The sequence below is a fragment of the Emys orbicularis genome, chromosome 4 (assembly GCF_028017835.1).
Source record: "Emys orbicularis isolate rEmyOrb1 chromosome 4, rEmyOrb1.hap1, whole genome shotgun sequence".
Lineage (NCBI taxonomy): Eukaryota > Metazoa > Chordata > Testudines > Emydidae > Emys > Emys orbicularis.
Genome location: NC_088686.1, coordinates 138463144 through 138485700, shown reverse-complemented (window position 1 = coordinate 138485700; position 22557 = coordinate 138463144). Strand labels below are relative to the sequence as shown.

General features: G+C 55.2%; 1 pseudogene; it reads left to right on the top strand.

Annotated features, from left to right (window-relative positions):
* Window positions 1-22557, top strand: part of LOC135877886 (voltage-dependent L-type calcium channel subunit alpha-1S-like) — a 74483-nt pseudogene that overhangs the window by 6419 nt on the left and 45507 nt on the right.

Genomic DNA, 22557 nt, shown 5'->3' with positions numbered 1-22557 from the left:
ATCGGATACTCCTGTGTGCCTCAACAGCAGCAGTGGGGACAGCCATTAGTGCTCCTAATGTTAACCTGCCCTCTTTACAATCTAGCTGTAGTAGTTGGTTCTGTGGTGTGCTGTGGCAAGGAGTTCCACAGGATGATAAAAAAATGAGGAATAAGGAAGCATTTCCTGTTATTAGGTCTGTATTCCTCCCTCTCCCCCCCCGCAATTTTGTATTATATAACAAAGGTAAAAGGCAGGACTGATCCATTCTCAGTCTTCAGTTGAGTTAAAGGAGTAATTCCACCAGCTGGCAGCAGTAGTAGGCTCTTATCCTCTCTGGGGACTAGCCACTAGAATAGGACATGGCACACACTTGATGAGTGTGTCCCTTGAGCAAGGTCTGGATTGAAGCTGCCCTCAGAGCCCCCTCTCCATTGGTCTCATGCCAACCGTCTGGGTTTGTTCCAGGGAGTTCACCAAGGAGCGTGAGAAGGCCAAGTCACGGGGCACGTTCCAGAAGCTGCGGGAGAAGCAGCAGCTGGAGGAGGATCTGAAGGACTACATGGACTGGATCACCCATGCCGAAGTCATGGACAGCCACCGGGCCAGGGGAGAAGGTACCATCCTCACCTGGGCAAAGCCAGGCAGGACACGCCCAGGCCTGGCTTCCCTCTCGCTTCTGGAGAATGGTTAAATCCTCCACCGGGGGGGCGGGGGGGGGCGGGTGTCTGTGGGATGAGCGGGGTGGGAGGCCGGGGGAAGGTGTGCACTTGCTCCTAGTTTACTCATTGAGGGATGCTGCCCCTCCCTTGACATTATCCAGGTTCAAGGATTAGAAGCTGCTTCAGACCCGCCAGAGATGAAGAGTTTTTGGAGAGGAAAGACAGTCTTATGGCATAGGACAGGCCAAGGTCTTGGGAAGTCTGTAGGCTGTTCCTGGCTCTGCCACTGACTTACTGGGTGACCTCGGGCAAGTCACTTCACCAATCCGTGCCTCTGTTTCCCCATGTGTAGTGGGATGTACTAACACTTGCCCATTTTGGGCTGAAATTAGTCACATATGCTAAGGATTTTTGAGAACCTGAAGTGGAAGTTGCTATAGAAGAGAGTTATTGGCCCCCTTCCCCATTACCTCCCTGGGATGCTATGTGCTTGGATATAATCCCTTGGCTCTTTGTTTACTCTGTGGGGCATTTTACACAGCTGTGGAGCTATATGTAATGATCACAATTCTGAACGCCATCGCTGGTCCCCTGCTCTCTATTGCCACCGGTTACACTCCCGTGGTGTCTAGTATCGCTCCATTTCTTCGCACATTACGATGCCAAAAAAAACCTCCTTCCCAAACTTGTTCTCTTGAGCGTGGACGTGTCTCTTGAGGAGGTTTGTGTCTCTTAGGGAGTTATTAGATGGGAACCCTTCCTTTGCAGATGTGCTTCTCAGGGTATACCTACACTGCAATCACTTTCACCTAGCCAGCTCGGTCACCAGAGTGGGTGACGCCGCAATAGCCCCGTGAGTGATTATGCGCCGATTTCACCGCTCCAGTATCGGAGCTAGCGAGATTAAAGTTTGCTCGGGTGCATCTGCACAAGCTGCGATCACACCTCCGATTGCAGTGTGGACATACCCTTAGAGTTCCCCTTCCCTCCCCGGTGGGAATCCATTGCCGACGTCCCCATGTGTCTCTTGAGGGGGTCCCCAGCTCACTGAAGATCTCTCTCTTTCATAGGGATGCTGCCATCAGAGGAAGGGGGTTCAGAGACCGAGAGCCTGTATGAAATTGAGGGCATGAACAAATGGATTCTCTTCTTGTGAGTACACACACACACACACAGTCTCTCTCTCTCCTGCCTGATCCTGACTCTCCTGCTCTTGGAATCAATCCTGTTGTGAGAGCCCCTATCGGAAGAGCTGGTAGTTTTGTTGGGGGGTGGGGGGATACACCATGTTCAGTGCAGCCCACGCAAAGGTGGATTTTGCTATGTCCGGCTCTGGAAAAAGGCTAGTTCAGGTGGTATCCCTCCTCTTCTTTTGGGGGACCATGCGTCAAGCTCCTCTCCACTATCCCTCCTCCTACCCAGCACACCCCAGGGCTCCGGGAACTGCATGAGTGGTGTCAGGAAATCCAAGGTCATTCCGACTGATGAACAGGTGAGGCCAGTGCACTCTTTAAGGGGCAGTGTCCTCTCCAGAGCATGCACAGAACCGGCCACCATGCGGAAGGGAAGGCATCTCATGGATCCTGCGCTGGGCGAGCAGCCCGGACACCTGGGTTCTATTCCTTGGGCAAGTGCCTTAGTTTCACCATCTGTAAAATGGGGATAAATGAAGCACACTTCCCCAGGGCTTTGAAACAAGTTGTTCACTAACACACCAGTGTCTCCTTTGTTATCCTGGTGCATCCCCATTTGGCGTCGTGGTGATTGAGTGGGGACTTTGACCCCATGCTGATAATAGTTTGGGATGGAGGAAAGGTGGTAGAGAGGGGCAAAGCGGTATCCCTGCCTGCAGAACCCCTCTCCTATGCGTTTGCGTGGGTCCATAGGAGCTGGTGGGCAGGGCGCTTTGCAGTGACTCTGCCCTCTGGGGCTGGGTGCTGGGGGGGCAGGGAGCCCTGAAGTCACCCCTCTTGGCCCATCTCTCTAGCCAGCAGTGGAGGCGATGGAACCGCCTGTTCCGCAGGAAGTGCTGCGAGGTGGTGAAGTCCAAGTTTTTCTATTGGCTGGTGATCCTGCTCATCTCGCTGAACACCCTGTCAATCGCCTCCGAGCATCACTGGCAGCCCGAGTGGCTGACCCGTGTGCAAGGTGAGCAGGGCGGCCCGGGGCTGGGGATCCGCTGCCGGTTCAGTGCATCCACGGGCGTGCGTGCGCACACGCCTGCCCACACGTGAACACCCACATAGACACACACACACACCAACGCACACACGTGCATGCGCCTGCGCTCCACACACACACGCAAAAGTGCACGCACACCCCCGTGCCTTTGTGCACATGTAGTTTCCTCCCGGTCTTGTGTTTCCCCTCCTGCGCACAGACCCACCTCTTGCTGGGGTGGGGAAGGGAGCGTTCTGCTGCTGCTGCTCAGGGCTAGGAGCTGGGCAGGTAAGTGTGAGTCAGGCTCCTCTTCCTCCCTGCTGCGCTGCCCCAGGATCGTAGGCTGGGGGAGAGGGAGGCAGCAGGGGGTGTAGTGAGAGGGCGGAGGAGGATGTGGTCTCATGAGCAGCTGCTAGTGGCCATCGGGGGATCTGCCGCCTCAGTCCAGAGCGCTGACTGGCTGGGTTCGCTGCTTGCAGACAGCGCCAACCGGGTGCTGCTGGCGCTCTTTGCGGCCGAGATGCTGCTGAAGATGTATGCGCTGGGCCTGCGCCAGTACTTCATGTCCCTCTTCAACCGCTTCGACTGCTTCGTGGTGTGCGTCGGCATCCTGGAGATTATCCTGGTGGAGATCAACGTCATGTCACCCCTGGGCATCTCCGTCCTGCGGTGCATTCGCCTGCTGAGGATCTTCAAGATAACCAGGTGGGGGCACCTCTCCTCAGGGCCTGGGGTCAGGCAGTACGGGCAGGGGGGCTTGCACTGGGAGGCTGGGCTGTCCTTACCCCTTCTGAGGCCTCAGGCATGACTACAACTATGAGCTGCCAGAGGCTGAGGAAGGGGAACTGGTGAGTTCTCTGGCCTCTGTGTGGCCAGGGTCAGGATACCTAGTGTCTGTTTACAACTCTGGGAGGGGAGTGGGGTCTAGTGGTTAGAGCAAGGGCTTAGGAGTCAGGACTCCTGGGTTCTATCCCAGCCACACGAGGGGGGTGGGGTCTAGTGGTTAGAGCAGGGAGGCTGGGAGTCAGGACTCCTGGGTTCTGTTCCCAGCTCTGGGAGGGGAGTGGGGTCTTGTGGGTCAAAGCAGGGGGCGGGGAGCCAGGACTCCTGGGTTCTCTCCCTGGCTCTGGGAGGGGAGGGGAGGGGGGTCTAGTGGATCAGAGCAGGGGAGGTGGGGGGCTGGGACACAGAACTCTGGGGCTCTAATCTGACACTGGCTCACCGCTATCAGCCCCCAGCTGATCAGGCTGTCCTGTGCGTGGTGGGGCAAACCACACTCTGAGTAGTTACCTGCGGCCCTGCTGGAAGGAGGGCGTGGAGAGTGCAGGGTCTGAGCCCTCCTGCCACGAGACAAACCAGCAGCTCAGCCTGTCCTTTGGGACCCAGCGAGGCTCCTCCCAGCTACCCGGAGCAGGAGCAGGAACCCGCTCTGCCAGAGGGGTCCCGGAGACACAACAGAGCTGGGAGCTGAGAATGCCACCGGATTCATGAACCTCACTTCCCTAGGTTGGGATATTTGGTGGCAATAATGAAAATGGGGGGAAGCTGGGCATGGGGTTCACCTGGCTCCCCAGATCTATCTAGATAGGTACTTATCTGCCCTCATCACCATAACATCAGAGCAACGGATTCCTCCTCACGCCCCCTGTGCGGCAGGGCAGCATCCTTATTCCTGTTTCATGCATGGGGAACGGAGGCACGGAGGGGCTAAGTGCCAGGCCCATGGTTGCACAAGACATCTGTGGCGAAGCCAGGAACTGAGTACTAGGATGTGTTTCCTAATGGAGAGCACACTTGAATGGGAATCAGGAGACCTGGCTTCTACTCCCAGCTCTGCCACTGGCCTGCTGGGGGACCTGGGGCAAGTCATGACCCTGCCCAGTGCCTCAGTTTCCCCACTTGTGAGATGGGGACAAGGAACCTGGCCTCCTTTGCAAAGCACTTTGAGATCTACTGATGAAAAGCTCCACAGAAGAGCTAGGCATTATTCTTATCATCTCCTGTCTAACACCTGGTCCCAGGACCACACGGGAGACATTTGGCCAAGTGGAGATGAGATGATGGAGTGTCCCCCTCGAACTGAGCAGGGCATTCCCCTCATCACCCTGCCCCCATTTCTGCTTGTGCGCCCCAGCGGCGCCCCTCGACGTAAGTAGCCTGTGTGCCTCTCCTCACGCTAGGTACTGGACCTCTCTGAGCAACCTGGTGGCATCCCTGCTAAACTCGGTCCGCTCCATCGCCTCCCTGCTCCTCCTCCTCTTCCTCTTCATCATCATCTTCTCCCTGCTGGGGATGCAGCTCTTCGGCGGGAAGTTCGACTTTGAAGACATGGAGGTGCAGCGCAGCACCTTCGATAACTTCCCCCAGGCGCTCATCAGTGTCTTCCAGGTACGGGGCATGGGGTGCAGCGGGCATCAATCCCGCTGGTCTAACGCATAGAGGAGGGGCTGAAGTCAGGATACCTGGGCTCTGGGGGACAGTGTGACTTAGTGGTTAGAGCAGGGAACAAGCAGTCAGGACTCCTGGGTTCTGTTCTTTCTGGTCCAGTGGAATGGTTCTACCTGACCTGTTCTTTCACTCACCCCGTCTCCCAGATCCTGACCGGAGAAGACTGGAATTCAATCATGTACAATGGGATCGTGGCTTATAAAGGGCCCTCCTTCCCCGGTGTGCTGGTATGCATTTACTTCATCCTCCTCCTTGTCTGCGGGAACTGTATCCTCTTTCTAGTCAGTTGGGGAGTAACAGCTGGGCGTTTTCTTGTCTTATCCAGCACAGTCACATCTAGGTTCAAGTACACATCGGGGAAGGGCTATGGGGCTGGGTATGGTATGTTCAGACATCATAGTACCAGGAGTGAGGGAAATGGTGAAACAGGAGTGGGGGTTAAAAGGGATGAAAAAATCAGTTGGGTAGCTCTCTTGGTCTCATGGCTTTGGATCCCACTGAACACCAACAGAGATTCACTGGTGACAGCCAAGAGGCAGCTGTCATGGGTACACAGAGGGCTCGTTGCTGAACCTGGGGTTCTCCCCAGCTGCCTGCGTACATTGCTTAGTGTCACCACACAGGCTCTCGCTAAGCCTGGGCCATGGAAGGGACTCATTCCTTACATATGAGCATGCTCCCTAAGCTCCTTAGCCCCACCCCCTCTCAGATATCCTGCTCAATGTCTTCCTGGCCATCGCTGTGGACAATCTGGCCGAGGCCGAGAGCCTGACGTTGGCCCAGAAAGCCAAAGCCGAGGAGAAGAAGCGGAGGAAAATGTCCAGGTCGGTGCTGCTCTCTGCTGCTTAAAAGCGGGAACCCCCAAGGGCCCAGGGCTTGCAAATCAGTGTGAGCTGCTGGTCTTGGGCATCATCTCAGCAGCATTCATTGCGTCTCTGCCATGGCCTCACTCCTCACCTCTCCTTTTCGGTTCCCCCGTCCAGAAGTTACCCAGAGAAATCTGAGGAGGAACAGCTCCTGCTGGCCAAGAAGCTGGACAGAAAGCCAAGGCTGAAGGAATCCCCACCACAGCCAAGGTCAGTGCCGCGACCCCTCTGAGCTCGTCTGAACAAATGTCTAGGGGAACTTTCCCCGGCAGTTGAGGAGTACGGTACCGAGCAGTAATGTCTTCCCATTATTTGTCCTGTCGTGCATGAAAGGTGGATGGCCATGGGGGGAGGGAGGGAGATTTCCCCAGGGCCCACCGAATGACTGGGGACAAAATCCTGAGCTTCAGCAGACGCATCTCCAGAGTCTTGTAGCAAGACATCCATTCTGTATGCCCTGTAGGCCCGGATCATTCCTCTGACGAGCGAGCCTGCTTTTCCTGCCCCCCCCCCAAAACGCGTGGCGGGGGGACGGGGAGTGGGACTCAGTGGGTACAGGCCCAGGATCAAAGGTCCTGTATCAAAGGACTGTCTCGGTGGAGTTTCCACTCAAGATCTTTCTACACACACGTGTTCACAGACACACACACATGTAGGGCCCATCAGAGGCCCTTGTCCAACTGGCCAGTGATCCTGGCTCCCCTGCCTCGTGTTGTTTATTATTAATTATTTCTATTATGGTAGCGCCTAGGAGCAGTGGCAGATTAGTCACTGGGCCCGGGGCCCCAGCCAACTGGGGGGCCCCCGGAAAAAATCTGCCGGCGGCAGCGAAAGCCTGGAGCTGCGGCCGCCGGGCGGGTGAGGCTGGAAAGCCCCCACGCACTGACCCTGTTCCGTGGCAGAAGTGTTGGGCAGGGGAAGCCCCCTCCACAGCAGCCAGACCCTGGTCCCACAGAGAAGCACGGGGGTGGCGGGGGAAGCCTCAGCATCCAGATCCTGGGACTGAAGGAGCTCTCACACCCTGCCGTGGCACGGGACAGAGCTTCTTGGTCTTGGGGCGCAGTGGGGGGGGCAGAAAGGAGCAAAAGGGGTTGTGGGGCTGCAGTGGGGGGGCAGAATGAGGAGGACCCTGGGTGGAACAGGGGCGGGCCCCAGGGGAAGGGGCAGAAAGGGGTGGGGCTGTGGGTGGGGCCACAGGCGGAAGGGGTGGGGAGGGGCCCCCCACTTGCTCTGGCCCAAGGCCCCAGGGAACCTTAATCCGCCTCTGCCTAGGAGCCTCCATCGTGGGTCAGAGCCCCATTGTGCCAGGCACTGTACAAACACAGAACAAACAGATGGCTCCTGCCCCAATGGGAGATCGGGGGAGCTCTCCCTGCCTCTCGCCTGCAGCATTGTCCCGCTGGCCTGGGGAAGGCTGGCACGCAGAGCCCTGGCAGTGCCATGGGTGGTGTTTCTGGGATGCTCAGCTAGTCGCCTCTCTCTCTCCTTCTCAGTTAAAAGTGGACGAGTTTGAATCAAACGTGAATGAGATCAAAAACCCCTACCCTTCTGCTGACTTCCCAGGTAAGGCTCTGGCTTGATCCTTGCCTCCAGCCGGAGAGATTGAGGGAGCGATGGAAAGGGTTGGGGTGGCTTGCAGAGAGAAATCCCATTGGAGGGCTCTGGTCCCAAGAGTGCAGCTCAGCTAGTGGCTTATTACGATGCAGAAAGCCACATGGTTTGTTTCCAGCAGACGCCGAGCTGGAATAAACTCTGTGCAGTTCTCTGCAGCACTTGGTCTGTGTATGAGGGTAGGGGCGTGATCAGGGAGTTCTACGTCTCTCTGGGGAGGATACCAGACTCTGCACATGCCTCTTCCATTGCTTGTGGGGTGTTACTTGCCTCACTGACGGGTGAGTCCTGCTGGCCACTAGGGAGCGCACTAGGAGACATAAAATGGGGGATCCCCGCACACACACTGAGAACAATGGGAGCTGGGTTTGGCCAGGAGGATTTGAAGTCAGGACGTCGGGGGATACCCCAGGGTTTTGTCCTATGGGTCTCTAATGGCAAGCAGCATCTTGCTCCACAGCGGGAGTGTGAGTACCCCCAGGGGCTGTGGGGTGCGAGGGGAGCCACAGCCCTTCATCTAACTGTGGTGGCCACAATCTCTCTGCCCAGCATAAAAGGAAACATGGCCAGATGTCAGGTTCCTGATCCCTGCATGGAGGGTCAGAGCTGTTCTGCTGACTCATCCTGCAGTTGGACCACGGGGGTCTCATCATCCCCAACTCCGGATGGTTAAGGAAACAATCCCTCATTGGCTGCCCAGGATGGAGAGGGGCCAAGTGATCCTTCTCTACCTCTAAGTTTCAGCTTCTGCTAAGTTTTTTTTTTTTTTTTTTTGGCTGCTGCTAAGTGAATGACCCCAACATGCGAGCTCAAAGTGACTGACTATGTTTCCCTCCCTCTGGCTGCTCCACAGGTGACGATGAGGAAGATGAGCCCGAAATCCCCCTGAGCCCTCGGCCACGCCCCCTGGCAGAGCTGCAGCTCAAGGAGAAAGCAGTACCCATGCCCAAAGCCAGTGCCTTCTTCATCTTCAGCCCAACCAACAAGTAGGTGCTGCTTCTCCTCCCATCTGTCAGAAACCCAGCAGTGATCAGCGAGGATAGAACCTGGAACCTCCCGACTGAGCTATAAAGTAACACCTTTAACTATAATGGGCTGTTACAGCCTCTGGAGCCAGCTGTGCCCACAAGCTGTCCCAGGGTAGAAGCATGCCGGGCACACAGAATGAGGGGTGCCACCCCCGAGATTCACGCAGGGATCTCCCCAGCTGCACCAGTCCCCAAGCTCTAACCTGGGCTGTCACTCAGCCCCTTGGAGCTGACAATGCTTTGACTGCCTGCCTCCCCTCTCTCCCTTCCCCAGGATCCGAGTGCTGTGCCACCGAATCGTCAACGCCACCTGGTTCACCAACTTCATCCTGCTCAGCAGCGTCTCCCTGGCGGCTGAGGATCCCATCCGGCCTGTGTCCTTCAGGAACAAGGTTCCCAGGATGGGCTGTTGGGGAAAGCAGTTTGAGCCACCAGAAACGTGCAGCTTCAGGGGAGCTGCTTGCCAGGCTATTGCCTTGTGCCCAAGGAGAGTTTAGTGCAGGGGATGAGGAATCAGGAGTCCTTGGTTCTTTTCCTGGCTCTGGAAGGGAAACCTGTTTCAGGGCTGCAGCAGGGGATTCTGGGTTCTCATTCCTGGCCTGGCACTAACTTTACTTTGTGGCCCTGGGCAAGTCACTTCCTCTCTGTGCCTCACCATCCCAGTCTGTAGCAGAGGGATGATAAAGCTGCCCTGTGAGGTTACATTCGTTCCCCGCTGGGATCTGCTCGGCCCCTGTGGTGCAGGGAGCGGTAGGGATGCCCGCAGAGCAGTCCATTGCCCTGTGAAGCACTCGGAGACCCCACAAGTGTGGATGGAGTTATTCATCAGAACTCCACGGCTGGAGGTGGGCCGTTGAGCAGGGTGCAGAGGTGGCACCGAGCATTCGTGCTCTCAGGCGCTCGGCTGGCTGGTTCTTGCTCACGTGCTCAGGGTCCAACCGATCACCATATTTGGGGTCAGGAAGGAGTTTCCCCCCAGGTCACACCGGCTGGCATCTTGGGGCTGGCTGGTTTTGCCTTCCTCTGGGGCACAGATCACTTGCAAGGACCCGCTGGGTATGTCTCAATAAAACAAATCCCTGCCATTGCAGGGGCCTGAGCCATTGGTGGGCCCCTCGATCACTGGACTGCTGGCTCAGGTTTCCGTGGAAACCTCAGCAGCGTGGGGCACACAGCTGAGGTAAAATGGGACTGCTCTAAAAAACTGGAATCAGGACTCCTGGCTTCTGCCCCTACCACTGCCACTAACTGCCTGTGTGATCACTGGCAAGTCACTTAACATCACTCTGTGCCTCAGATTCCCCACCTTTAAATGGTCTTGGATTGTAATACTGTGAATGTACAGAGCCTTTCATCTGAGGACCCCAAAGCACTGTCACTAACCTCGTTTTACACATAGGGAAACTGAGGCCCAGAGAGGGGAAATTACTTGCCCAAGGTCACCCAGCTAGATGCTTACAGAGCTGGGAAAAGAACCCAGGAATCCTGACACCTTAGGCCATGGTCCTTTCCCAGAACCAGGAATTGAACCCAGGAGTCCTGACCCTAAATCGCCAGCATTAACCACTAGAACACTGACTGGCGAGGCCACATCTGGAGTACTGTGTCCAGTTTTGGGCCCCCCACTACAAAAAGGATGTGGACAAATTGGAGAGAGTCCAGCGGAGGGCAATGAAAATGATCGGGGGGTTGGGGCACATGACTTACGAGGAGAGGCTGAGGGAACTGGGCTTATTTAGTCTGCAGAAGAGAAGAGTGAGAGGGGATTTGATAGCAGCCTTCAACTACCTGAACAGGGGTTCCAAAGAGGATGAAGCTCGGCTGTTCTCAGTGGTGGCAGATGACAGAACAAGGAGTAATGGTCTCAAGTTGCAGTGGGAGAGGTCTAGGTTGGATATTAGGAAAACCTATTTCACTAGGAGGGTGGTGAAGCACTGGAATGGGTTCCCTAGGGAGGTGGTGGAATCTCCATCCTTAGTGGTTTTTAAGTTCCGGCTCGACACAGCCCTGTCTGGGATGATTTAGTTGGGGTTGTTCCTGCTCTGAGCAGGGGGTTGGAATTGATGACCTCCTGAGGTCCCTTCCAACCCTAATCTTCTATGATTCTATGAACACTCTCCCCTCCCAAAGATGGGAACAGTAGCTAGGAATCCTGGCTCCCGGGCTCTAACCCTTGGACTGCTGTGCTCTGCCAAGGATAATCCTTTCCTGACTGCTGTGGGGGCTGGGAGGCTTAATTCATTAGTGTCGTAAAGATGCTGGCGTGAAAGAAGCAGTCACAGTGCAAAGCATGTATGTATTATTGTTGTATTTATTATTAGCACCAGGTGTGCAGTTTCCATTCAGCGGGCAGTGTGCCGTCTGTCTGCCAAAGCTCCCGGTTGTAGGACGTTCAAATAATATCTGGTCTCCTGAGTTACCAAAACCTCTGCCTGATTTTTATCTTCAGGTTCTGGGATATTTTGACATCGTCTTCACCTCCGTGTTCACAGTTGAAATAGTCCTGAAGGTGAGTCACACCCCATCTTTCTGGAGACGGTGCATAATGGGGTGATGCCGTGAGGGGAGCTGCTGATCGGGGCAGAGCAGAGGCAGGCGTCAGCAGTGGCTGCAGTGAATGGGGAATCTTTGATTGAGGCTGCTGCACACAGACAGACACTGGGGTTTCGCTGGCCAGCCTGTGCCACTTACTGTTACCACTAGGACGGCCACCTCCGTACAGCTGGTCAGAACATTTTCCTCAAACGTTTTTCGTTAGTTTCTCCAAAACTGAAATTTGTCATGAAATTGTGTTGATTCTGACAAAAATTCCTGCCAAAAAAAAGAGGTTTGGAAATGTTCAAAATGTTGTTTAGAATTTGATGTCCTTTCTTTTTTCATGTTTACATTATTTCATACCATGGCAGGAGTAACAGCGCATAATAGGTTTCCATCAATACGAACTAGCAACTGCCATTAATGTACGCCCATAATATGCCCTATTACTGTGACATGTCATAATATAATAGAAATTAGGGCTGTCAATTAATCGCAGTTAACTCATGCGATTAAATAAAAAAATCACGATTAGTCGCAGTTTTAATTGCACTGTTAATCGATAGAATGCCACTTGAAATTTGTTAAATATTTGTGGATGTTTTTCTACATTTTCAAATATATTGATTTCAATTACAACACAGAATACAAAGTGTACAGTGCTCACTTTATATTATTGTTGATTACAGATATTTGCACTGTAAAAATGATAAATAAAAGAAATAGTATTTTTGAGTTCACCTCATACAAGTACTGGAGTGCAATCTCTTTATTGTGAAAATGCAACTTACAAATGTAGATTTTTTTGGTTCCATAATTGCATTCAAAAACAAAACAATGCAAAACTTTAGAGCAGGGGTGGCCAACCTGTGGCTCCGGAGCCACATGCAGCTCTTCAGAGGTTAATATGCGGCTCCTTGTATAGGCACCAACTCCGGGGCTGGAGCTACAGGCGCCAACTTTCCAATGTGCCCGGGGGGTGCTCACTGCTCTACCCCTGGCTCTGCCACAGGCCCTGGTCCCACTCCACCCCTTCCCGTGCCCTTCCCTGAGCCTGCCGTGCCCTCGTTCCTCCCCCCCCCCCCAGAGCCTCCTGCACGCCACGAAACAGCTGATTGGGAGGTGCGGGCAGGGAGGGGGAGGCGCTGATCGGCGGGGCTGCTGGTGGGCGGGAGGTGGGGGGGGGAGCTGATGGGGGGCTGCTGACATATTACTGTGGCTCTTTGGCAATGTACATTGGTAAATTCTGGCTCCTTCTCAGGCTCAGGTTGGCCACCCTTGCTTTAGAGCAGTGGCTCTCAAACCTTTTTTACTGGTGACCCCTTTCACATAGGAAGCTTCTGAGTGTGACCCCCATTATAAATTAAGAACACTTTTTAATATATTTAACACCATTATAAATGCTGGAGGCAAAGCGGGGTTTGGGATGGAGGTTGACAGCTCACAACCCCCCATGTAATAACCTTGTGACCCCCTGAGAGGTCCCAAACCCCAGTTTGAGAACCCCTGCTTTAGAGCCTACAAGTCCACTCAATCCTACTTCTTGTTCAGCCAATCACTAAGACAAAAAAGGTTTCAAAGTAGCAGCCGTGTTAGTCTGTATCCGCAAAAAGAACAGGAGTACTTGTGGCACCTTAGAGACTAACAAATTTATTTCAGCATAAGCTTTCGTGGGCTACAGCTCACTTCTTCGGCTGCATAGAATGGAACACACAGACAGAAGATATTTATACATACAGAGAACATGAAAAGGTGGAAGTACGCATACCAACTGTAAGAGGCCAATCGATTGAGATGAGCTATCAGCAGCAGAAGAAAAAAAACCTTTGAAGTGATAATCGAGATGACCCATAGAAGGTGTGAGGAGAACTTAACATGGGGGAAAAAAATTCAATTAGTGTAATGACCCAACCATTCCCAGTCTCTAAAGTTTGTTTACATTGATGGGAGATACTGCTGCCTGCTTCTTATTTACAATGTCACCAGAAAGTGAGAACAGGCGTTCACATGGCACTTTTGTAGCTGGCATTACAAAGTATTTATGTGCCAGATATGCTAAATATTCGTATGCCCCTTCATGCTTCGGCCACCATTCCAGAGGACAGGCTTCCATGCTGATGACGCTCGTTAAAAAAATAATGCATTAATAAAATTTGTGACTGAACTCCTTGGGGGAGAACTGTATGTCTCTGGCTCTGTTTTACCCGCATTCTGCCATATATCATGTTATAGCAGTCTCAGATGATGACCCAGCACATGTTGTTCATTTTAAGAACACTTTTGCTGCAGATTTGACAAAACGCAAAGAAGGTACCATGTGAGATTTCTAAAGATAGCTACAGCACTCAACCCAAGGTTTAAGAATCTGAAGTGCCTTCCAAAATCTGAGAGGGACAAGGTGTGGCACATGCTTTCGGAAGTCTTAAAAGTGCAATATTCTGATGCAAAAACTACAGAACCCGAACCACCAAAAAAGAAAATCAACCTTCTGCTAGTGGCATCTGACTCAGATTATGAAAATGAACATGCATCGGTCCGCACTGCTTTGGATTGTTATCAATCAGAACCCGTCATCAGCACGGACGCATGTCCTCTGGAATGGTGGATGAAGCATGAAGGGACATATGAATCTTTAGCGCATCTGGCATGTAAATAACTAGTGACGCCGGCTACAACAGTGCCATGAGAACACCTGTTCTCACTTTCAGGTGATATTGTAAATAAGAAGCGGGCAGCATTATCTCCTGCAAATGTAAACAAACTTGTTTGTCTGAGCGATTGGCTGAACAAGAAATAGGACTGAGTGGACTTGTAGGCTCTAAAGTTTTACATTGTTTTATGTTTGAATGCAGTTATTTTTTGTACATAATTCTACATTTTTAAGTTCAACTTTCATGATAAAGAGATTGCACTACAGTACTTGTATTGGGTGAATTGAAAAATACTATTTCATTTGTTTTTTACAGTGCAAGTATTTGTAATCAAAAATAAATATAAAGTGAGCGCTGTACACTTTGTATTCTGTGTTGTAATTGAAATCAATATATTTGAAAATGTAGAAAACATCCAAAAATATTTAAACAAATGGTATTCTATTGTTTAACAGCAAGATTAATCAATATTATTTTTTTTAATCGCGATTAATTTTTTTAATCGCTTGACAGCCCTAGTAGAAATATTATTTTAATATCGTTTATTTTAAAACTTATTAAGGGCAGCTGCCACTTAGCATGGATTGAAACAGCTTCGCTTTTCTTTTAGATCAAAATGTCTCCTGTTTGTGTTGTAATGAAATAGTTTGACACTGGAGTTACAATGCAAACAGCAGATGTTTTGACCTAGAAGAGAAGAGAAGATGTTTCAATCAGTGCTAAGTAGCAGCTGCCCTTAACTGTTTTAAAAATGCACAGATTAATCCATTCCAAGGCCAGAAGGGACCATTACGATCATCTGGTTTGACCTACTATGTGACACAGACCATAGAACCTAGAGAATGCCTTTAGAAAAACATCCCCTCTTGATTTAAAAATTGTCAGTGGTGGAGTCTCCACCACGTCCCTGGGTAAATTGCTCCAATGATTAATTACCTTCACTGTAAACAATTTACACCTTCTTTCCAGTCTGAATTTGTCTAGTTTCAACTTCCAGCCATGGGACTATATTATGCCTTTCTCTGCTAGACTGAAGCACCCGTTATTAAATATTTAAAATAAAATCAATAGAATAATTAAACGATTATGTCATTTTACGACACCAGTAGTAGTAGTGTATGCCACAGGCATGTCATTAAATAATAGAAAAATAAAAATATTAAACAAACAATAAAAAGAAAGAAAATAAAAGAAAATAAAACAAAACAAAATTTCAGTGTTCCAGAACCAACATTTTTCAAAACTTCCATTTCATGCGATATTTTGAAAATAGTTTTTTTGTTCCAATCGGGACCAAAACCAAATGATGATGTGTCGAAATTTCCCCCGAAACAGAAATGCCGAGTTTTGACCAGCTCCGCTCCTGAGTCCTGCCCTAGACGGAGCAGTCAGAGAAGGCCCTGCGGGCCGTGCTCTACTGTGGCCGGTTGGGCGCCCAGGGAAGCATTTGTTTAGTGGCTGTCAGCCCAGTTCCTAGGCCACAGGTGTCTGCGTGAGAAAAGCACCGTCACAATTGGCAGCTGGGCCAAGAACGGGCTGTGGAGAATGAACTCCCTGGAGAGACTCCTGTGGGGTGGGGCTGAGGCTCGCTGGCTCGGTGGTACATGATAAGCTTCCTTTACTGTGCCTATTCTGTGGATCTAGAGAGGACTTAAGTGTCCAGGGCTCCAATCTGGCTTCTTTCATGAGCAGCAGTCACTAAAAAGAAAGAGGATCAGAGGTGATCTGCCCCGTTCCCATTAACTCCCCTCTGCTCCCCTTCAGATGACCGCATACGGTGCATTCCTTCACAAGGGGTCTTTCTGCCGGAACTACTTCAACATCCTGGATCTGCTGGTGGTTGCTGTCTCCCTCATCTCCATGGGAATTGAGTAAGCACCCGTTGTAGCAACAGGTCTGCCTGTTCAGCAGAGGATAGGGCCATCTGCTGTGCTGTCATCTACGTTGGCAATAGAGACGTAGGATGGGATAGGCCATTGGTCTGTCTAGCCTAGTATCTCACCTCCAGCAATGACCAGTAACTGATGCTGCAGATGGTAAGGATGCACCTGGGCAGATGCAGGGCTGTAGATGAAGGGTGGGGAGTAATTCCCTCCTGATCCCTGTGACAATCAGCCTGTGCCAAGAAGCATGTGAGTTGGTTGATTCCCCTTGCATTAGCATTCATACACTATTCAGTGCCACTAAGTCATCCAGCCACGCTGTTGGGAGTAAGGAAATAAACAACCCCTGAGAATGGGGAGGAGAGGCTATGCCATGAATTGGATACACAAGGATTTTGTGGGCAGGCACCCACTTCAATCTGGAATTGCCTTCCTCCTCCCCCAAGTTCCTTCAGGACTCCTGGGTTCTGTTCCTCACAGTGGGTGGGAATGTGGCCTAGGGGCTAGGGCTCAGGACAGGGATGTCAGCGATCCTGGGGGCTAGGCCCAACTCTGCTACTGATGTACTGTGCAGCCGCCTGCCCCTTACAGGAATGGTGGGAAGCGCCTGGAAGTGCTGCCCTTGGGGAGCTCTGTCAAACTGGATTGCAATTCCCTCCTAGAACACATGACAGCCTGGCCCCGCCAGAGCATGCTCCCGGCCTGTCCTCCTGCCCCTGCCGCTCTGCACCCCCCGGCCTGCCCCCTGCAGCACACCGCCAGCCTGCCCCCCAGCGCGCCCCCTCCCGCTCCGCACCCCCCAGCCTGCCCCCTGCAGCACACCGCCAGCCGGCCCCCCCAGCATGCCCCTTCCTGCTCTGTACCTCCCGGCCTGCCCCCCAAGCATGCCCCACAGACTACCCCCTCCTGCCCCTGCCACTCCACACCCCCCAGCCTGTCCCCTGCAGCACACCGCCAGCCTGCCCCCCAGCCTGCCCCCTCCTGCCCCTGCTGCTCTGCAACCCCCGGCCTGCCCTCCAAGCATGTCCCCCAGCCTGCCCCCTCCAGCATGCCCCGTCCTCCCCTGTCTGTCCCCCCAGTCTGTCCCCTCCTGTCCCTGGCAGGTACAGCTCCCCTGCCCATGTTGGAGGGGCACAGGTGTTGGCTCTCCCCCGATGCATCGCTGCAGGCCGGTTTGGCTCCTGACGGCGTGTGAGGAGCTGATTTGTCTGGCCAGACCCCAAGCTGGCTGAGTCACCCCGTCTCCCCCCGCCCTCCCCAGGTCCAGCGCCATCTCCGTGGTGAAAATCCTGAGGGTGCTGAGAGTCCTGTGGCCACTGCGGGCCATTAACAGAGCGAAGGGGCTGAAGGTGAGAGCAAGGCGGGGACAAGGGCCCTCCATAGGGGGTGGACACGGCCCCCCTCAGATCTGCCACAGGAATCCAGGGCCTGCCAGATCATGGGCCATCTGAGCAGGATCCCAGGACTGCACGTCCCAGGGCTCAGGCCACCTGATTTCACTCTCACCCGGGTGTTTTGTTAGGTGTCTGTGGGCAGCTGGGAGGCAACCCACTGGTTTTGTACTAGGTCCCCTGGCTGCATCTGGAACAGCCGTTTCCCCTGCACACCAGTGTGGTGCCGGGTCCCCCGTCCGTGTCTGGGATGGCCGCTTCCCCTGGTGTGGTGCTGGGTCCCTCATCCGTGTCTGGGACGGCCGCGTCCCCGGCACACCGGTGTGGTGCTGTGTCCCCCGTCCGTGTCTGGGATGGCCCCTTCCCCTGCACACGGGCACGGCCGATACCCACAGCAGGTCGTGGTGCTGCAGGCCTGGCCCATCTCTGCATTGGCCTCTCTCTCTCTCTAGCACGTAGTCCAGTGCGTGTTCGTGGCCATCAAGACCATCGGCAACATTGTGATTGTTACCACCCTGCTGCAGTTCATGTTCGCCTGCATCGGGGTGCAGCTCTTCAAGGTGAGAGCCCCTCCCGGCCAGAACCCAGTGCTGGTATCCCCCAACCCTCCCTGTCCTGGGGAGAGCTGGGGTGGAGCTGAGCTCAGGGAAGTGCCAGGAAGTGGCTCCCCTTCGTTTCTTTTAAGAGAGGGGATTCTCCCATGTCAGAAATTCAGAGGGAGGCCGAGGACCATCCCCGGCCATCCCCTTGGGGTACCAGCACGCTGCAAGCAGAACAGGGCAGTGTATGCATAATCTGTGCCCAAGCAAGGCAGCCCCATGGCCCAGTGGGAGTCAGCCAATTTGGGGGTCTCTTCACAGCTTTCGTGCTGACCAGCCAGGTAGCCTTGGGCCAGTCCCTTCCCCACCTGTGACTCGGTTTCCCCCGCCCGCTCCAGCTCCCCACCGTGTTGCAGGATCACAGGTGTTTCCTCCTGACCACCCGTGGCACTGCAGGCAGGTCTGCGCTTGCGCTGTTGTGCGAATGGATGAGGTTGACGTGACTCTTTGGCTAGAAGTGCTATGGGTTGCTGCAGCAGTGGTCTGGCCTTCGGGCCCTGCAGGGCTCCTAGGGGTTGTTGGTGCTGCTGACTGCGCAGGGAGAGTTGAGGGCTGGCACATCTGGCTGGGCTCTAACCACCTCTAAGGAAAGGCCCAGCTGGGGTAGGGCCCAGACGCTCACGGCCGGCACTAACCAGCCCCCTTTCAGGCTGGAATGGGCTGTGGAGACGCTGCCCCCTGGGTCAGGGCCAAGCCGTGGGGTCATGTCAGGATGTACTGCAGTTGCCAGCAGCCGCCCTTGTCCTTGCTCCCCAGGTCTATCAGTCAGGCCCCCTGCAGTTCACAGTACAATCCCTGATTCTTCTGCTCTCTGCTTAAACCTAGGGGAAGTTTAGCAGCTGTACAGATCCGGCCAAGATGACAGAAGAGGAATGCAGGTAGGCGCCCCCTGTCGTCACTGCATGTACATCGCAGCCAGAGCGCAGTGACTGGGGGTGTCATTGCCTGAGGTGGGACTGGTGGGGAAGGTGAGGAACCAGTCCTGGTCTCTTGTGCTCACAGCCTGTTCCCGGGAGTCTGCTGAGCAGAGGAGCCCAGGCGTGGGTCTCTATGCAGAGCAAAGCCTGCAGCACAGGGCAGTTTGCTCTAGGGGGCAGAGAGCCGAGGGGAGTGTTGAATGGCCAGGACCAAGGAGGAGTTGGGCTCGTAAGCCAGAGGAAGGCCAGGCCAACGGTTAAGGCACTAGCAGGGTGGCCAGGTGTCCGGGTTTTGACCGGAACGCCTGGTCGAAAAGGGACCCTGGTGGCTCCGGTCAGCACCACTGACCAGGCCATTAAAAGTCCGGTCAGCGGCACAGCAGGGATAAGTCAGCCGCGGCTTCTGGAAGCAGGAGCATGTCCCCCCTTTGGCTCCTATGTGTAGGGGCAGCCAGGGGGCTCCGTACGCTGTCCCCGCCCCAAGTGCCAGCTCTGCAGCTCCCATTGGCCAGAAACTACAGCCAATGGAAGCTGCAGGGGGGGTGCCTGCGGACAGGGCAGCGCGCAGAGCCACCTGGCAGCGCCTCCGCATAGGAGCCAGAGGGAGGACAAGCCACTGCTTCCGGGAGCTGCTTGAGGTAACCGCCGCCCAGAACCTGCACCCCTGACCCCCTCCCACGCCCCAACCCCCTACCCCAGCCCTGATCCCCCTCACGCCCTTGGCTCGGAGCACCCTCCCACACCCCAAACCCCTCATCCCCAGCCCCACCCCAGAGTCTGTACCTCCACCCCCCAACCCCCTGCCCCAGCCCGGAGCCCTCTCACGCACCCTGAACCCCTCATTTCTGGCCCCACTCCGGAACACACACCCCCAGCCCAGAGCCCGTACCCCCTCCCACCCCCCAGTCCCCTGCCTCAGCCCGGAACCCCCTCCCATACTCCGAACCCCTCGGCTCCATCCCCCAGCCCGGAGCCCCTCCTATACCTCAAACCCCTCATTTTTGGCCCCACCCCAGAACCCGCATCCCCAGCCGGAGCCCTCACCCCCTCACGCATCCCAACCCCCTGCCCCAGCCTGGTGGAAATGAGGGAGTGAGTAAGGGTGGGGAGAGCAAGTGACAGAGGGAGTGAGCGGGGAGCGGGGCCTGGGAGGCAGGGCAGGGCTGTTCAGTTTTGTGTGAGTAGAAAGTTGGCAACCCTAAGCCTGGGACTGTCTTGTGTTTTATGGAACGACCTGGAAAAGCTCTTTCAGGCCTTCTTCACTCATCATTAAAAGCAGGAGCAGAAGATGGCAGCCCCCAGGCATGGGTGGTGGGTATAAGAGGCCAGAGGCTTAGCCAAGCCTCCCCAAACAGACGGCCTGCCGCCTTTGGAGCCCACCGCTGCCAAAAGGGTGGGCAGCCCGGCTGTGGTCCTGCCCGCACTCCACTTGAGCTCCCGCTCCCACTCGTCCTCTTCCTGTCCCCAGTCTGCTTGCAGGGGAGCCTTGCGGGAGGGGGTGAAGAGACACACGCATGCAAGAGCTGTACCCGCGCGAGTGGGTGCACAACGATTTCCACTTCGACAACGTCCTCTCAGCCATGATGTCGCTCTTCACCATCTCCACCTTCGAGGGCTGGCCGCAGTGAGTCCGCCGGGGGGAGCACGCAGCATGGGGGCCGGGCACTGGGTCCGGCTGCATGGGGGGAGATCCCAGCACCCCACTGACGCTGCTGCCTGGCTGGGGAATGCCATGTGAGGGGACTTCTCCCGAAGATGGAGAGAGGGGTCAGACCCCCCCACCCCCGATCAGGGGCACAGAGGTGCCAGTGCAGTCAAAGGGGAAGCAGCTGTCTGGGATGTCCTGACCTCTCTGCCTTAGCTCAGCTGGACTGAGCCGCCCCCCCATGCAGCCTGGTAAACTGCATGCTCTCTACTCGCCACCCCCCCAGGCTGCTGTACAAGGCCATTGACACCCACACCGAGGACATGGGCCCCATCTACAACTACCGGGTGGAGATCGCCACCTTCTTCATCATCTACATCATCCTCATCGCCTTCTTCATGATGAACATCTTCGTCGGCTTTGTCATCATCACCTTCCAGGAGCAGGGCGAGAGCGAATACAAGAACTGCGAGCTGGACAAGAATCAGGTACTCCCCGTGGAATCCCCCCCATGGAACCTCCCCCACCCTGCAGAGACCTCCCTCCGACCCCCCAGTCTCCTCCCACCCCAGCCCCCATGACATGGGTAACTCCCGGTTCCAGGGATGCCCAGGCTCTGGGTGCGAGGAGCCAGTTGTACCAGAGCTAGGTGCCAGGGTCTGGACGTGGCTAAGCGTGCGGGATGAGTGCCAGCCGGACGAGAGCCGGGGTGCCCTAGCTGGGTGTGAACTAGGCAAGACCAAGGTGCAGGGGACCCCAGGCAGGAGAGGCCGGGAGCCCAGGCACGAGGGTGTGTCCAAGCTGCAGAGTTGAAAGACGAGACCCCCTGTTCTTCTGTGCCTCTCTCTGTCTGCTCTCTGACACCTTCACCGACACATCCAGGCTTGGCCACCACACTGGGAGCCCAGGATGGTTCCCATAAGCCAGGCTGCACAGACCACTAATTTAGGGTTACCATATTTCCACAATCAAAAAAGAGGACACTGGGGGGGGGGGGGGGGGGGAGTCCCGCTCTAGCCCCGCCCTGCCCCCATCCACTCCAACCCACTTCCCACCCCCTGACTGCCCCCCTCAGAACTCCCAACCCCCCCCCCCGGTCCTTGTCCCCTGACTGCCCCCTCCTGAGAACCCCCCACCCTAACTGCCCCCCTAGGACCCTACCTGTCCCCTGACTGCCCAGACCCATATCCACATCCCCACCCCATATTCACACCCCCGCCCCCAGACAGACCCCTGGGACTCCCATGCCCTATCCAACTGCTCCCCGCCCCCTGACAGGAACCCCAGAACTCCCGACCCATCCAACCCCCTCTGCTCCCTGGCTGCCTTGACCCCTCTCCACACCCCTGCCCCCCTGACAGCCCCCCCAGAACCCCCAACCCATCTAACCCCCCCTGCTCCCTGTCCCTGACTGTTCTAACCCCTCTCCACACCCCTGCCCCCCTGACAGCCCCCCCAGAACCCCCGACCCATCCAGCCCTCCCCCTGACTGCCCCCCTTCTCCAACTCCCCGGCCCCCTTACCGTGCCGCTCGGCTTAGAGCAGGTGTCTGGCTCCGCCCCGCCCGAGCGGCGTGCTGAGGCTATGGAGGAGGGGGGAAGCGGGGGAGGGGCTCTGGCCACTGCGTCGCCGGGCGGCGTGCTAAGGCTGCAGGGGATGTGGGGAGCTGGGAAGGGGCTTTGACTGCCGAGGCCCCAATGCGAGCGGCGCTCGGCCGCCCTGTCAGCCGCTTTTCACTCTTTAAATAGCCGACCGGGGGAAATCCCGGACATTTTTAGATTATTAGAAATCCCCCCCGGACGGCTATTTAAAGAGCGAAAAGCCGGACATGTCCGAGGAAACCTGGACGTATGGTAACCCTACACTAACTAGTTGTGACGGAGCGAGACTCACCACCATGGCGCCTCCTGCTGGCCGTTCTGGAATTAGCTCAAATCCTTCCACAGGGCGGCCTCCTCCGGTGGTGTCTCGCTCGCCGTTACTCCCGCTTTGCTGTCTCCAACACTCTGTGACCCGCGTTGCTCCCCGGCGTCCTCTTCTCTCCGCTGTCTCCCACCCCTTTCGGGGGGACTGGCAGTCTATAGTCCAGCCACTCGCCTCAGTGGCCTGCTGCAGTCACCAGTCTAGTCCCTTGCTCCAGGGGCAAACTGCAGTCTGTGTGGGCCACTTCCCTCAGGGCAAG